The following is a 14,978-nucleotide window of genomic DNA, read 5'->3' as shown; positions in this document are numbered from 1 at the left end:
TTTTTTTTTCTCTGTTTGCCCTTCTGTTTTTCTTTCTCTATTCTTCCTTTCCAGTCTTCTTTCAAATTCTTTTAATATTTTAGAATTACATTTTAATTTACCTCCTGGTTTTTTTGCTATATATCTTTGTATTTTGGGTGGTTGTTCTAGGACTTACATCATATATTCTTAACTTTTCATCTTCTACTTAAAGTTATCACTTTACATGACATTTAGAAACCTTGCAATTGTTGACCTTTCGATTGACCCCTCATCCACCATCCTTTATGCTATAGTCGCTGTGTGTAATACATCTACATACCTTATAAGCCTACGGCAATGTTATAATTTTTGCTTTAAATATTCATGTGTATTTTAAGGAAAATGAGAGAAAACATTAGTTGGTTATTTATGTTTATTCACATACTGACAACTTCCAATGCTCCTGATTTTTCGTGAAGAACTTAATTTTTATTTGGTGTCATTTTCCTTCAGTCTGATGAATTTTCTTTAGCTTTTCTGGGTGATAGATTTTCTTAGTTACTTTTATCTGAATATGTCTTTAGTTCACTTTTCATTCTCAAAAGCTATTTTAGCTTAGTATAGAAATCTGTTTTGAAAAAATGTTTTCTCTTTTAAAACTTTAAAGCTATTAATTCATTGGCTTCTGGCTTCCATAATTTATGATGAGAAATCCATGAGATTTCAACTTATCATGCATATGCATACAACATGTACACAGTTTCAAATACATCCTGTATATGGTATGTTTGTTTTCTTTAGATGCTTTCAATATTTTCTCTTTATTTTAGATTTTTTAGTAGTTTGACTATGACATACATAGTCATAGTTTTCTTCATATTTATCTTGCTGGAGTTGGCTAACTCCTTGATTCTGTAAATATATGTTTTTCATCAAATTTGATAAATTTTCTACCATTATATATTTAGATTTGTTTACTGCCCCATTCTCTTTTTTTCTACTTCTTGACTCTGTCTGTCTGTGTGTGTGTGTGTAATCTTTTCATATTTCCCACAAATCCCTGGGCTTTATTCTTCTTACTCTTTTTTCTTTCTTTTCTTCAGATTGAATAATTTCTGTTGACCTAGCTTCAAGTTCATTTACTCTTTCCTCTGTCATCTTCATTCTGTTTTTAAGCTCCATCAGTGAATATTTAATTTTAGATATAGTTTTCAATTCCAGAGTTTCTGTTCTTCTTTATAGTTTTCATTTCATTACTGACACTTTCTATCTTTTCATTGATTTCCACCATATCTTCTTTTAGTTTCTTAGGCTTAGTTATAGTTACTTCCTTGACATCTTGGTCCCATAATTTCAACATCTAGATCATCGTGGAGTGGGTCTTAGTTGATGTCTTGTGTCCTGAGCCTGTGTCAAATTTCCTGGATTCTTCGTATGTCAAGGTATTCAGGGTTGAAATCCATATGCTGCTAATACTATATTGTAGAAACTGTAGATTTGGTTACATTCCTTTGAAGAGTGTTGATATTTTTGTTTCAGCTGGCAATTCATTTGGTTGGACTCTAGCAAAACTCTATCTTTTGTGTGACAACTGAAATTTCAGTTCTTTTCTCCTATCTTTAGCTGAACAGCTTACTCTCTATTCTGTATCTCATATGTGCGAAGTTCAGAGATCAGATAAGGACATGGGCAGTTAATGAATGGAATTGAGGGCTCCTTATTTATTACTATCTCTTTTTTTCTTTCTTTCTTTTTTTTTTTTTTTTTTTTTTTTTTTTGAGATGAAGTCTTGCTTTGTCACACAGGCTGGAGTGTAGTGACGTGATCTCGGCTCACTGTGACCTCTGCCTCCCGGGTTCCCGTGATTCTCCTGCCTTAGCCTCCCCAGTAACTGCGATTACAGGTGCACACTGCCACGCTTTTTGTATTTTAGTAGAGATGGAGTTTCACCGTGTTGCCCAGGCTGGTCTCAAACTCCTGAGCTCAGGCAATCTGCCCACATTGGCCTCCCAAAATGTTGGGATTACAGGTGTGAGCCACCGTGCCCAACCTCCAACTATCTCTTCTCAGGGATTTCCACTCATTTTCCAGAAAATGTATTTGTCCCAAATTCTATCCTCTGTTTCTTCAGGCCAGAATGAATATGAGCTTTTCTTGGATTTTAGCTTCCCCAGACAGTACTGACTTCAGCCTGTTCTAATGTTAAATGCCACAGAAACAAATGAGTTACCTCATGCCATTACCTTCTTCCAGGTTTTAACTCTAACAAAGTCTGGGTGTTTTTGTTCACTTTCCACTGCCTTCAGAGGTTATAGTTGTTATTTGTGGGAGGGTCAGGGTGGCCCATCATTATATTCTCACATTTTTTGAAAGGTGTCTATTCTTTGATCCCTGAAGAAACTCTTAGAATCTGATTTTGGTTTTACAGGATTTAAGAAAGTATACTGTACACCAGGCACAGTAGTTGTGTGTATGCGTGTGTGCACATGTGTGCCTGTGTGTACATACGTGTGTGTGCATGTGTGTGTATTTCTCATTTATAACCCACAATCTTTGGGGTTGGGATTTTTGTCCCTATTCAAATATGAATAAGGCCACCTGGACTGGAAATGTTGTTGAACTGAGTTCCAGCCTGATTTAGGACCAGCGTTTCTGAAAGAATGCCTGGGAATTCCTTGCTATATTCACCTGGTCAGAGAAGGCCAAGTTAACATCCCAGTTGTGCAGAAATGGTGACTGAAAGTGTTGTGGTGTTATGTGCTGGGAAGATGGGAGTTAAGGTGTTTACCTCCTCATCTGACCAAATTATTACCTTAGTTTGAATTGCCTTATCAGTGAGCCATTCTGCAGGATACTGCATATAGAGAAGTCACATGTTATGTCTATGGTGGAGACTCTAAAGTCAGCTCCTAAAACAAAAATCACATATCAAGGAACCATACTGGAGGATCACACACCTCCTCTATCAATCCAACAGAGCCAGATTTCAATCCAGTCTTACACTAGATTACCATTTCTTCATTTGGTGAAATAGCCACTATATGAGTTAGGGTAAATAATGCTAGGTGCTATTTCGAATAAACCCCAAAACCTCGGCAACGTTGAACCATGATAATTTATCCCTTGCTCATAAAATGTCAATTTGCAGACATTCCAAGTCAACGAGCCACATTACTCATGATCATTCAGACTCACAGATTTCTTCTATCTTGAGGCTTCACCATCCCAGGGCCTTAGAGTTCTTCCATAGATCCTCAGCTCTCATCTGGAAGACAAGGGAAGAAAGAATGTAGAGGTTCACATAGGAGCTTTTAATGGACAGGGCCTGGAGGTAGCACAGCCTCTTTGTCCTCATTCCATAAACAGAACTCAGTCATTCCCTGCCTGGAAGGGAGGCTGAGGCATGTAGTCTAGCTTTGTGCCCAGGAGGAAAAGGAAATGGCTTTTAGTGGAAACCCAGAAGCCCTTGCCATGCTTGTCTTATGTTGTAATCTAAAACCACTTGGTGAAGCAAGTTGCTCACACCTTGAAAGTTATGAAAAGACGGAGGCTAACCAGGCAAGTAACAGGTACCCATGGTTTATTGCATGCTGGTTCTTGGTATATACTCACTTTGTAGAATATTAAGCCAAATCATTCAAAGAAACATTCTTTCTTTCTCATGAGCTAGTATAGATGAATTTATACAATTTCAATATGCATCTGATGTGATTCAACTAGGTGCATTTTACCCATTCTGCCTATCACAGTGCCTGGCACATAGAGAATGCTCAGTACATGTTTCATGAATAAAGAAATGGATAGATGAAAAGGAGAGGGAAGGAAGGAAGGAAGGAAGGAAGGAAGGAAGGAAGGAAGGAAGGAAGGAAGGAAGGAAAGAAGGAAGGAAGGAAGGAATATGGATAGATGGATGGAGAAGGAAGGAAGAAAGATGGATAGATGGCAGGAAAAGATGAAAGAAGAAAGAGGGAGGAAGGAAGAAAGGAAGAAATAAGGTAGGAAGGAAAAAAGATGGATAGATGGATGGATAGATGGATGACAGGAAGGAAAGAAAAAAGAAAGGGGAGGAAGGAAGGAGAGAGAGAGAGGAGAGAAGGAAGGAAGCAAGAGAGGGAGGAAGGGAAGAAGGAGGAAGAAACAAAGATGAATAGATGGATGGATGGAAGAAAGGAAAAAAGAAAGAGGAAGGAAGGAATGAAGGAAGGAAAGAAGGAAGGAAGGAAGGAAAGAAGGAAAGAAGGGGGAAGGAAGCAAGCAAAGAAGGAGGGAATATGGATATATGCATGAATGGATGGCAAGAAGGAAGGAAAAAGGGTGAGAAGGAGGGAAAAGGGAGGAAAGGAGGGAGGGAGGAAGGAAGGAAGGAAAGAGGAAAGGAAAAAAGGAGGGAAGGAAGGAAGATGAATATACGGATGTATGGGTGGCGAGAAGGAAGGGGGAGGGAGGGAAGGAGGAGCAAAGATAAATAGATGGATAGAATGCAAGAACAAAAGAAAGAAAGAGGAAGGAAGGAAAGAAGGGAAGGAGGGAGGGAGGGAGGAAGGAAGGAAGGAAGGAAGGAAGGAAGGAAGGAAGGAAGGAAGGAAGGAAGGCAGGCAGGCAGGCAGAAGGACGCGTCAATGAAAAAAATATGTATTATGAAACTGTAAATACTATGCACCTATTTTAGCAAAAAATATAATTTGTTTGTGAACCAAGGTGAGGAATTGGGAGGATGACACTTAGTCCAACCATCTGGGAAGCCTCTCAGTAGAGATGAAACATGGCCCTCCCCCTGCCCTTCAGGCCAGTGCACATACCACATCTTCACATTGGTTCTGATCTGAGACCATCAGGTGGACTTCTGTTGGGGGAAAGACAAAGCAACAATAAAACCAAAAGAAAACTTGTCAGTGAACTAATCAAAAGCCTTCATCAATTCTCCCTGTTTCCTTCTCTGCCCCCAGAGAGAAGGGATTGCTCACATTCACAATGAGCTCATTTTCCTGAGTGGGTTCTAATAAAGGACAGAACATTAGGTTCTTCTCTTTAAGGGAACATAACGCTCCTTTTAGAATTCATTGGGATATTTTGGAACACAAATAACAACAGTGGAAGGCACTCGTGTGGTGATAATTTAATGTAATTCCGATGTCAGTGACACGCCACAGTGGCCTAGTCAGCTTCCCTGGGGGCGGTTTCTTTTGTGTTTTGCCTGGTAGAGTGGGTGCGCGGACATTCATACGCCAGCCTGGCAGCCCCGGGCACATTTCCTCTTTTCTCATCTCCATTCTCAGAATGAATTTTTTATTATTATTATAATCCAAAGGACTCCTAGGGAGACAAAAGAAGTTGGAGACTTTTCCAAACTCCTAATCAGAAGAGAGCCCGCAAGCCAAAACTAGCCCACATGCATTTTCGGGTTTGGCCTGGAAATATTTTGTAACACTTTATAGGATTAGTTCCAACATTTAAAATAGAAGACTTTGCATGGCAATTCCAATGTCAGGCATCCCTAGAAAAATCAGAAGAGTTGACAACCTGGGACTCACCCTCCCGCACTCCAACAGTTGACTGGGGTAGAGTAGCAGTAGCCTGCTCCTTAATTTGGCCCACTGCATTCTCTTATATACTGTGGACCCACCAGCTCCACTTCACTCATCTGCATTTTTTGCCAGCCTTTGTGGGCACCTGACCCTTCCAATCTTGCCCCTAAGCTTTGGAAGCCTCAAGCCCTGATCTTCTCCACAGACTTGCCTAGGTCTGTTTCTTGAAGAAGAGAGCTTTGGGAGCCAACCAAGTCTGTATTGTTGTGAAGGAAATTTCCACCCAATAAAAGGAAGAACTAGTTCAAGATTTCCCTTTTTTCTTTCAAAAGGTTTTGCTATAGTACACTTTCAGTCCTGCCATTTAGTGGATGCAGTTTGTTGGAATGACATTGGGCTGCTAATGGTGTTGGCCAAACTCTGCCATTTCACTGAAGATCAGTGTCATCCAGAAGCAAGCCTATGGGGAGGAAGCAAACTAACTACTCACCTTCAGGTCCTAGGCCCAGAATATAAAGTCTAAAGGAAGAGAGACCCAGCTCTGCCCACCTGCCCACACTGCTACTCCATTTTATATGCAACTGGAGCTGCAACAATAGTTCTATAGAGCATTAGGCTCAAAAGATACCTTACAAATAATTCAGTCCAGTGTTTTTTTCCATCGGTAGCCAATAGAAATCAAGAAAGTGAAAGTCAGGCCAGATGGCTTTAGAGCCTCCCATCCCATTCAAACATCATCAGATATTTATTAACAGCCTATTTTGTAGCCAAGTGTGGTGGCTCACACCTGTAATCCCAGCTTCTCAGCAGGCTGAGGTGAGAGAATCACTTGAGGCCAGGAGTTTGAGACCAGCCTGGGCAACATAAAGAGACCTCGTCTCTTAAAAAAAAAAAAAAAAAAAAAAAATTAAATTAAATAAATATTAAAATTAAAAAAAGAAAGAGACTGTTTGTGACAAGCAGAATGGTAAGCAAAGGTAGACAAAATTCATGCGGACCCAAAATAAATCAAATATAAATGAGGAGAGGGACATGGGGAAATGCATTTTCATAACAGGGATTTCAGTCTAGACCTGATGGCTGGGAAAGATTTCCCAGTGAAATAATAAAATGTGAAGGACCAGTGGAAGCTAACTAGGTGAAGGGGAGCAAGGACAGACTATTCCAAAGAGGGTGGCAGATTTCAGAGGCCTGGGATGAGAGGGAACACCCAGAGTTTAAGGAATTAGAAGCAGGTCAGTGGGCGGAGATGAGACAGGGAAATGGGGAAATTTCAGACCACACATAGCCTTTCAGATCATGGCACGGGGCCTGGTCTTTATCATAAATAGAATGTAAAGGTTTTACAGTCCCATGGAGTTTCAGCCAGGAAACTCCATTTTTATCTTCTTTCTATGTTGAGATTCATGATATGTTCTCCTTGGAATAAAAGATTCTATAGCTAAAACAAGTTGGAAAACCCATTGCTCTAAGCAATGCTTCAAGACAAAGGGCTTTTTTTTTTTTTTTTTCCTGAGGCAAGATCTCACTCTTTCACCCAGGATAGAGTGCAGTGGCACCATCATGGCTCACTGCTGCCTCAACTTCCCAGGCTTCGGTGACTCTCCCACCTCAGCCTCCTGAGAAGCTGGGACCACAGGCATGTGCCATCATGCCCGCCCATGTTTGTATTTTCTGTAGACATGGGGTTTCACCATGTTGCCCAGGCTGGTCTCAAACTCCTGGGCTCCAAAGATTCTCCCACCTCAGCCTCCCAAGGTGCTGGGATTACAGGTGTAAGCCACCATGCCGGGCCAAGATAAAGGCCTTGAAAGTAGACCCTGCCCCTTGAGAAAGAAGGATGGCACTGTGGGAAGAAAGAGTGAGAAGCTGGAGATGAGACGAAAGGCCAAATGTGGTCCCTGGAGACTAAGATTGAAAATGGTGGTCACGCATCAGAGTGGGATTAGAGTGAGAGGATGGACCTCAGCCTTGGGGTCAGAACTCCCATGCTTGGGACAGGGATTGGCAAAAATAAAGTAGAATTAACAAGGCATAGGCTGAAGGTCCAGATGAAGACAGAAGCCCTGTTATCAGAACAAAAGCCCAATGCTAGATATGTGAGCATCCAGGAGGGCTGAGTCATAAATCCTGGAGGATGGGTGGGCTTAGGCTCCCTCCATTCCTCCCACTAATAATGGTCAGTATGAATTGTGTGACTGGCTGAGACGAGGTTTAACTTAGCCATATAACCTTCTCCCTGACCCCCAGGTTTTCTTTTAAAGCAAAATAGCTGCTTCATCATGGAAAAGGAGTCTTTGACTTAACAATGGACTATTACAATTCCAAATGAGAGCGTTGGAGACCTAATACTAGGAAGCAAGGAAGTGAATTCAGCTTCTGGCTCCAGACACCGACTGGGTGGTCCTGGACATGAACCTTTACCACGCTGGACATTCGCTTTCCGACCTGCAGAGCGGAAACCCTGATGTGTTCACTTTAGCTTGAACTTTGCCTTTACTGTGGAAGCTGTCATAACACATGCAATCTTTATCTGTTTAGAGGATTGTAATCAACTCATAGTCATGGACATTGTTACCCCAAAATACAGTTCATTCACAGATGATATCCCCCAAGCCTATCCCTGCATACTAAGTTAACAATCCCTGGTTACTTTTGTTTATTTATTTTCTTAATTGACGAGAGAAATTAAACCTTCCCTTCCCTTCCTAACACCAAGCACACAGCTGGACTAGGCAAAATTCTTAAATTAGAATGTAGATTTTGAGAGGCTGAGGCAGGAGGATGGCTTGAGACCGGGAATTTGAGACAAGCCTAGGCAAGACCCTGTCTTTACAGAAAATACAAACCTTAGCTGAGTGTAGTGCCGTGCACCTGTAGTCTTACCCACTTGGGAAGCTGATGCGTTAGAACTGCTTGAACTTAGGAAGTCTAGGCTGCAGTGGTCATGCCACTGCTCTCCAGTTTGGGCGATACAATGAGACCCTGTCTCTTAAAAAAAGAAAAAGAAAGAAAGACCTTGGACAAGCATGGGTTGGGCCCACAGGACAAGCCCAACATAGTGCAAGGCACAGAAGCAGTACAGGGACTTCCCAATGATGGCCTCTGTCCACACATTGCTTAATAACCAGTGGCATTCATAGTAGTGTTTCAAGAATTCAAAGAGGTCTGTCAACCGCAGGAGAAACTAATGACTTTGGAGATCAGTGAGCTTCTTGAGCATCTTGGGAAGGAAAAGCTATACAGTCTAGTGGTTAAGAAAAAAAGGCTTTGGAATAAATGTTGTTTTAAACCTAGCTGTGTGTCCTTGAGCAACTCACTTCACCTCTCTGAGCCTGGTTTCTTCATCTGAGAAAAGGAAGCAGTGATAGTGCCTGCCTCACAGAGCTGTCCTGAGGATTAAAGAAGTAGATTCATGTGAAGTATTTCATGCAGGGCCCGGCACACGGAAAAGAACCAATAAACGTCAGCTATTCTTAGCTACTTGCATCCTAGACCCGTTTTCTCAGAAAGAACATTTGCAGGAACATGGATTAAAGGTTATAGATTCCCTGATGGGGAAAAAGAGGGAGGAAAAAACTTTAAAGTCCTGAAGAAGCCAGAACTATACAAAGCAGGAATATCATGTGGAGTATTATATATAAGAAATGCTGGTCGGATCTCCTGCGGAATTTCAGGAAGGAAGCAGCTTGCCCAGAGAAAAGGTGTGAACAGACAGACAGCAACACCTTGTTTTTTTCAGAAGCTTCAACAAAAGGATTTTGGAGCCAGTTGGCCCAGATTTGGAGGGGAGGAAGAAAAGAGTGGGTTGCCTGTAGTCAGAAAGAGACTGAAAGAAGGGGGAAAAAAGTAGAAAACACAGAATTATGATTTGGGGAATAGACAGAGTTTGTGGGGTTGTTTCTGGATGGGTAGTGGGCATGGCATTGATCAAACTTATAACACTGATGAATAGAAGCATATAAATGACTACTCTAAAGGAATACATTTAGAGTGCCTGGCATAGGACAAAAAAAAATGCTCAATGTGATTTAGTCCGTATTCATTGGGTAGGCACTAAATAAGTGTTTATTGAACTAAAGAAATAGGAAGTGGTACATACTTTTTAAGGCAGGAGAACAGAATCATTCAAGAAAAATGTTTCTCAGCTCTGAACTTTCATCACATGGATGGTGCTTGGTTAGAAGCAAAGACCAAATTACATGTATCAGTAACTTTGTAATTTACTTAAATGTATGGTTTTACTCATGATGTTAAATGAGATCATTGTAGAGTTTATGTTTGGCCTAAGATGTACTTCTTTTTAAAAAAATTTTAGATTCACTAGGTACATGTGCTTGTTTGTTACACAGGTTTTACATGCACAGTGGTGGAGGTTAGACTCTAGTACACCCATCACCCAAATATTAAACATTTTACCCAATAGTTATTTGTCAACCTTCACCCCACCTCCCACTCAGATATACTTATGCATGTGCTTGGTGAGGTCCTGGTCTTCTTTTTCCTTGCTTGGAAAACTTGCTGGATAGATGACTCCCGCCATCTTGAAACGGCAAACCAAAATGGGAGAGGCAATTCCTTTTGTTTCCGAAAGAAAACTGATCCCTAACGGAGACTCAGGAAGGGATGAAAGAAAAAAAGAAAAGGCTCAATCCTTCTCAATCCATAAGAACATTGGAGAGTCAAGCTGTGAGAGGTAAAGAGAAAAAAGGGAGCAAAAAGGAAACCCCATAAAGAAGTAAATGAATGATTGAAAAGAATTCCTCAGGCCTTCATTTCATAGACTGAAGGTTGCGCCCCCAGTCTGAGGTGGGTTTGGATCCAGGGCTCAATCCCAGTGACTTGTCAGGGATCCTTTCAGATGTGTTCACCTCTGGGGAGAAGGGCCATTTGCCTGGGGTGAGCAGGGATCGGAGGAAACGTTTAGGGCATCTTAACTGATGAGCTGAGCCTTATCTACAGAGCAGTGTGAACAGCCTGATGTGATGAGCTCGCTTTGCAAGGCACTGAACCATCCCAACTTCTCACTGACAGAAGCAGAGCAGAGGTCCTGGACGCTCCTTATCGCATGACAGGAGCACTTGGTGAAGCCACAGAAATTGAATTTGAGTGATTCCCATCTTCCTCTCTCCTTGCCCCCAGACTAGAGCATTCTGACCATCCAGCAAGCTTAAAGGAACAGCCCTCGTCAGAAGCAAAGCCCAGAGGAAGACACAGAAAACCAGGGAGAGCTGGGACCTTGCACAGTCCCAGGTGGTCAGTTGGTGGAGGAGCTGGAAATGATCTGGTTCTTTCTACTAAGTCAGTCTTTCCTGTCTCAGATCTTTTCCTGAGAAATCACTCAATCCCTAAGGGGACAGCTGACCTGTCCCCAAGTGGTGGGTGTTTAGTTTATTGTCCTAAGTAATGATCCAGCAGGGACCAAGTACGGTGGCTCACACCTGTAATCCCAGCACTTTGGGAGGCTGAGGCGGGCGGATCACGAGGTCAGGAGTTCGAGACCAGCCTGGCCAACCTGGTAAAACCCCGTCTCCACTAAAAGTACAATAATTAGCTGGTGTGGTGGTGTGCACCTGTAATCTCAGTTAATCAGGAGGCTGAAGCAGGAGAATCACTTGAACCTGGGAGGCGGAGGTTGCAGTGAGCCGAGATTGCACCATTTCTCTCCAGCCTTGGTGACAGAGTGAGACTCCATCTAAAAAAACAAAAAAAGAAGAAGAAGAAAAGTCCAGCAGGTAAAAGCAGCATCCTTATGTGAATAAAACCAATTTGGCCATTATCATCATCAAAATGGCCACAATTTATCAGAAATCATGCCATTAATTTGTATTAAATCTATACAGCCATCCGCTAGGTCATTCTCGTTATTGTCCCCAGTTTGCAAATGGAAAATCTTAGGCTTTGAGAGGAAAAGTCACTTGCTCATGGCCATATAACCAGGAGGAAAGTGGTAGGGTTTAGCCTGGACCCCTTGATATCTGTTGTCACAATGCCAGAGCTCTTAACCACTGGGCTCTCCTGCACCCCTAAGGGTTAAATGGGAATAACTGGGATTTGAACCCAGGACTCCTGACTCTTTAGTGGTGTGCTCTTTGACTAATGATGATAACAGTAACTCATTAATTATCATCTCAGTTATTCCACACAATAGCTTTAAGTGCATGTGTGGTAACTTGTACTCCTTCAGAATTACACTGTTGGTAGGTAGCAGAGCTGGGACCCCAGAATGCCCCATTCTTCCCTTCCCACCACCATAGTGTCATTTCAAAACCCAGCACTGACAATAAGCCTCCAACCCTTAAAACCAAACCCAGGCTCTTCTCTGGAACTGACGAGACATGTACAATCAGGTCCTGGCTATCTTCTTCTGTATCAGTGACATCCTTCCTTTTTCCTTTCGGCCACACTGATCTTCTTGTGGCTCCTCCCACCACAGGGCTTTTGTACCTGCTGTTCCCTCTTCCTAAACATTTCTGTAAACCCCTTCCTGACTTTTGACCTGATTACCTCCTACTTCTCTTTCAGACCTCAGTGTAAGTGTCACTTCTGAAGACAGCTCTCTCTCTCTTCCTCTGGGGTATCCATCTATTTGTGGTTCCACATTAATGTGATTGTTTATTTAGGTAATGTTAAGTCCCTGCCCATCCAATTTCAATTTGTGTGGCCATGAGCAAGTCCCCCACTCTGGGCCTCACTCTTCCAATCTGTAAAATGGATGACAAGGCCCCACGGTTCTTCCAAGATCAACTTATATGGCCCCAAGTGGGCCTCGCAAATACAACATGGTCTTCTGTAGGACTCCTCTGCCTCAAGGGATTTCCCCTTAGGTCCTGCCATACGGCATTTTCTAAAATTCCCTTGCCATCTGCTGCGATGGCAAGTAAAGTGCCTGGATTTCTCTCATGAGAGGTGAATTGAATTCTGAACGTAGAAGACACTTCTGAGGCTGGTGTTGACAAGAAATGAATACAGACATGGGCTCCCTCTGCAAACAGCTCCTGGAGACCCTTCTCTGTCCTGTGAATCTCATGAGTGCTGGAGAGCAGAGGTAAATTAGACACACTTCCTGCCTTTGTTGAACACACAGTTGAGTAGGGAAACAGATGCGGGAATATAAACAGCCATCAGGTAGAGAGAAAGAAAAACAATGTCTCCCATTTATTGAGGGCATGCTTTGTGTCAGGCCAGTGCTGAGCACTTTATAAATATCCATTCATTATTATCCCTTTGCAACCTTAACCAAAGCCCTCTGAACCACTAGATTTTTTGTTTTGTTTTGTTTTGTTTTGTTTGTTTGTTTTACTTTTAAGTTTTGGGATACATATGCAGAACGTGCAGGTTTGTTACATAGGTATAATACATGTGCCATGGTGGTTTGCTGCACCTATCAACCCATCATCTAGGTTTTAAGCCCCACATGCATTAGGTACTTGTCATAATGCTCTCCCTCTCCTTGCTCCCCACGTCCCGACAGGTCCTGGTGTGTAATATTCCCCTCCCTGTGTCCATGTATTCTCAATTGAACTGTTAGTTATATATATATATATATTACTGAGACTTAAAGAGGTGAAGTAGGCTGGGCGTGCCTATAATCTTAGCATTTTGGGAGGCTGAGGCAGGTGGATCACTGGAGGTCAGGAGTTCAAGACCAGCCCAGCCAACATGGTGAAACTCTGTCTCTCCTAAACATACAAAAATTAGCCGGGTATAGTGGTGAATGCCTGTAATCCCAGCACTTTGGGAGGCCAAGGCAGGTGGATCAGCCTGGCCAACATTGTGAAACTCTGTCTCTACTAAAAATACAAAAATTAGCCAGGTGTGGTGGTGCATGCCTGTAATCCCAGTTACTTGGGAGGCTGAGGCAGGAGAATCTCTTGAACCCAGGAGGTGGAGGTTGCAGTGAGCTGAGATTGTGCCACTGCACTCCAGCCTAGGCAACGGAATGAGACTCCGTCAAAAAAAAAAAGAAAAAAGAGGTGAAGTAAGCACCCCGTCCCCCTGAAGAGTCATGGGCTTTTCCTTTCTATTTCTTTACCTTAAATCATTCCCCAGCCATAGCCAGAAAGTCCTGGATTCGAGTGCTGGTTATGCCCCAATTGTCACATCACTTCTTTAAGCCTGAGCTCCCTCCACTAGCAAAGTAGAAATAGCATCACCTTACTCACAGGGTGGTTGTAATGTTTAAATAAAACAAATCTTGTAAATATTCCCAGTTCTTCATAGAAGATGTTCGAGAAATACAAGTTTTTTTTTTTTTCGCTCCTGGCAAATATCAGTAGGAAAGCAGGTAGGAAGAAAACAACCCCACAATGAAAAAATGAACAAGATTGGCTAAGTCTGAGCCCTCTTGCCTTTTTTTTTTTTTTCCCACAAAATCTGGTTTATATATAGTTTGAAAGAATTAAGAAATTAGAAAGTTTCACTGAGCAAATTATAGTACTTGCTTCTCTATTTTCCATACAGACTTTTGTCTCGGACTTCGAGAACCTATTTGATGTGAATCCGTCTCCTGAACCCAGGAAACTTACACAAGCCAGTAAATTAACCACTTTCTAAGGGCATTTTTAAAACTCTGAGGCCATGAGAAAAAGAAATAATTCAAACAACTAAGAGGAGAAGTCCAAGGAGGATCATTAAAGTTCTGGCTATGTGAATAGGGCAGATGTAGCCTCAGCAAAAAAGGGGATCATGCAATGCCTGGTGACAGCGATGAAAATAAAAAGAACAGTGTCACAGGGAGGGGAACAACACACACCAGGGCCTGTCGAGGGAGCGGGGGAGGGAGAGTATCAGGATAAATAGCTAATGCATGCGGGACTTGACACCTAGGTTATGGGTTGACAAGAGCAACAGACCACCATGGGACACGTTTACCTATGTAACAAACCTGCACACCTGCACATGTATCCTGGAACTTAAAATCAAATAAAAATTTAAAAAAAAGAACAGTGTCTGTCCAACAGCACACCAGGCAGGTGAAGAGGCTTCTGGGGTGGGGATGCCAGTGAGCTTTGATGGGTGAAATAAGCCTCATAGGAAGTGGAAAAAGACACAGACGTGGGAGTCTGGTAGCTCGTTAGAACCCTAGGTCCACCACCTACTCACTGTGAGACCCCAGGCAAGCGGCTCCACCTTTCTGGGCCACAGATGCTATATCTGCAAAATGGACATCATCATACATTGATTATTCAACAAATATTTACTTCTCTCTGGCCATGTACCAGGCAGGTACTATTCTGGGTCCTGGAGCTACATCAATGAACAAGACTGGCAAAACCCTGCCAGTGAAGCTGACATTTGTATTGAATTGTAAGTCAACAACAGTAATAACAATAAATCTGCCACTGACCCTCTCCCCCTCAATTCTCCCCACATTCCTCTGAGGTAGGCAGAGCAGCTGTTGTGTCCCCATTGTGCAGATGAGGAGACCGAGGCCTAGTCGCACACCTAGCATTGGGTTGCAGGGCTCCTGACTCTCCACTGAGTTGCCTG

The 14,978-nt window shown here is 42.5% G+C and overlaps 1 protein-coding gene and 1 long non-coding RNA gene across 8 annotated transcripts in view; one reads left to right on the top strand and one right to left on the bottom strand.

Moving 5' to 3' along the window:
• The window catches only part of SEZ6L (seizure related 6 homolog like), a 213,546-nt gene that overhangs the window by 38,523 nt on the left and 160,045 nt on the right, over positions 1-14,978 (top strand). The gene's annotated exons all lie outside the window — the stretch shown is intronic.
• The window catches only part of LOC119627340 (uncharacterized), a 56,038-nt gene that overhangs the window by 25,085 nt on the left and 15,975 nt on the right, over positions 1-14,978 (bottom strand). Inside the window, exons 2-4 of one of the 2 annotated variants that reach the window (XR_012089504.1) lie at positions 9,953-11,181; positions 4,761-4,804; positions 3,157-3,226 (exon numbers count right to left, since the gene is read on the bottom strand). This is a non-coding gene — a long non-coding RNA (uncharacterized lncRNA). The remainder of the gene's footprint in view (positions 1-3,156; positions 3,227-4,760; positions 4,805-9,952; positions 11,182-14,978) is intronic. The other variant, XR_012089505.1, reaches the window with a different exon arrangement.

This window comes from Chlorocebus sabaeus, chromosome 19, assembly GCF_047675955.1.
Source record: "Chlorocebus sabaeus isolate Y175 chromosome 19, mChlSab1.0.hap1, whole genome shotgun sequence".
NCBI classification, from domain to species: Eukaryota; Metazoa; Chordata; class Mammalia; order Primates; family Cercopithecidae; genus Chlorocebus; species Chlorocebus sabaeus.
This window is presented reverse-complemented; position numbering and strand designations above follow the sequence as displayed.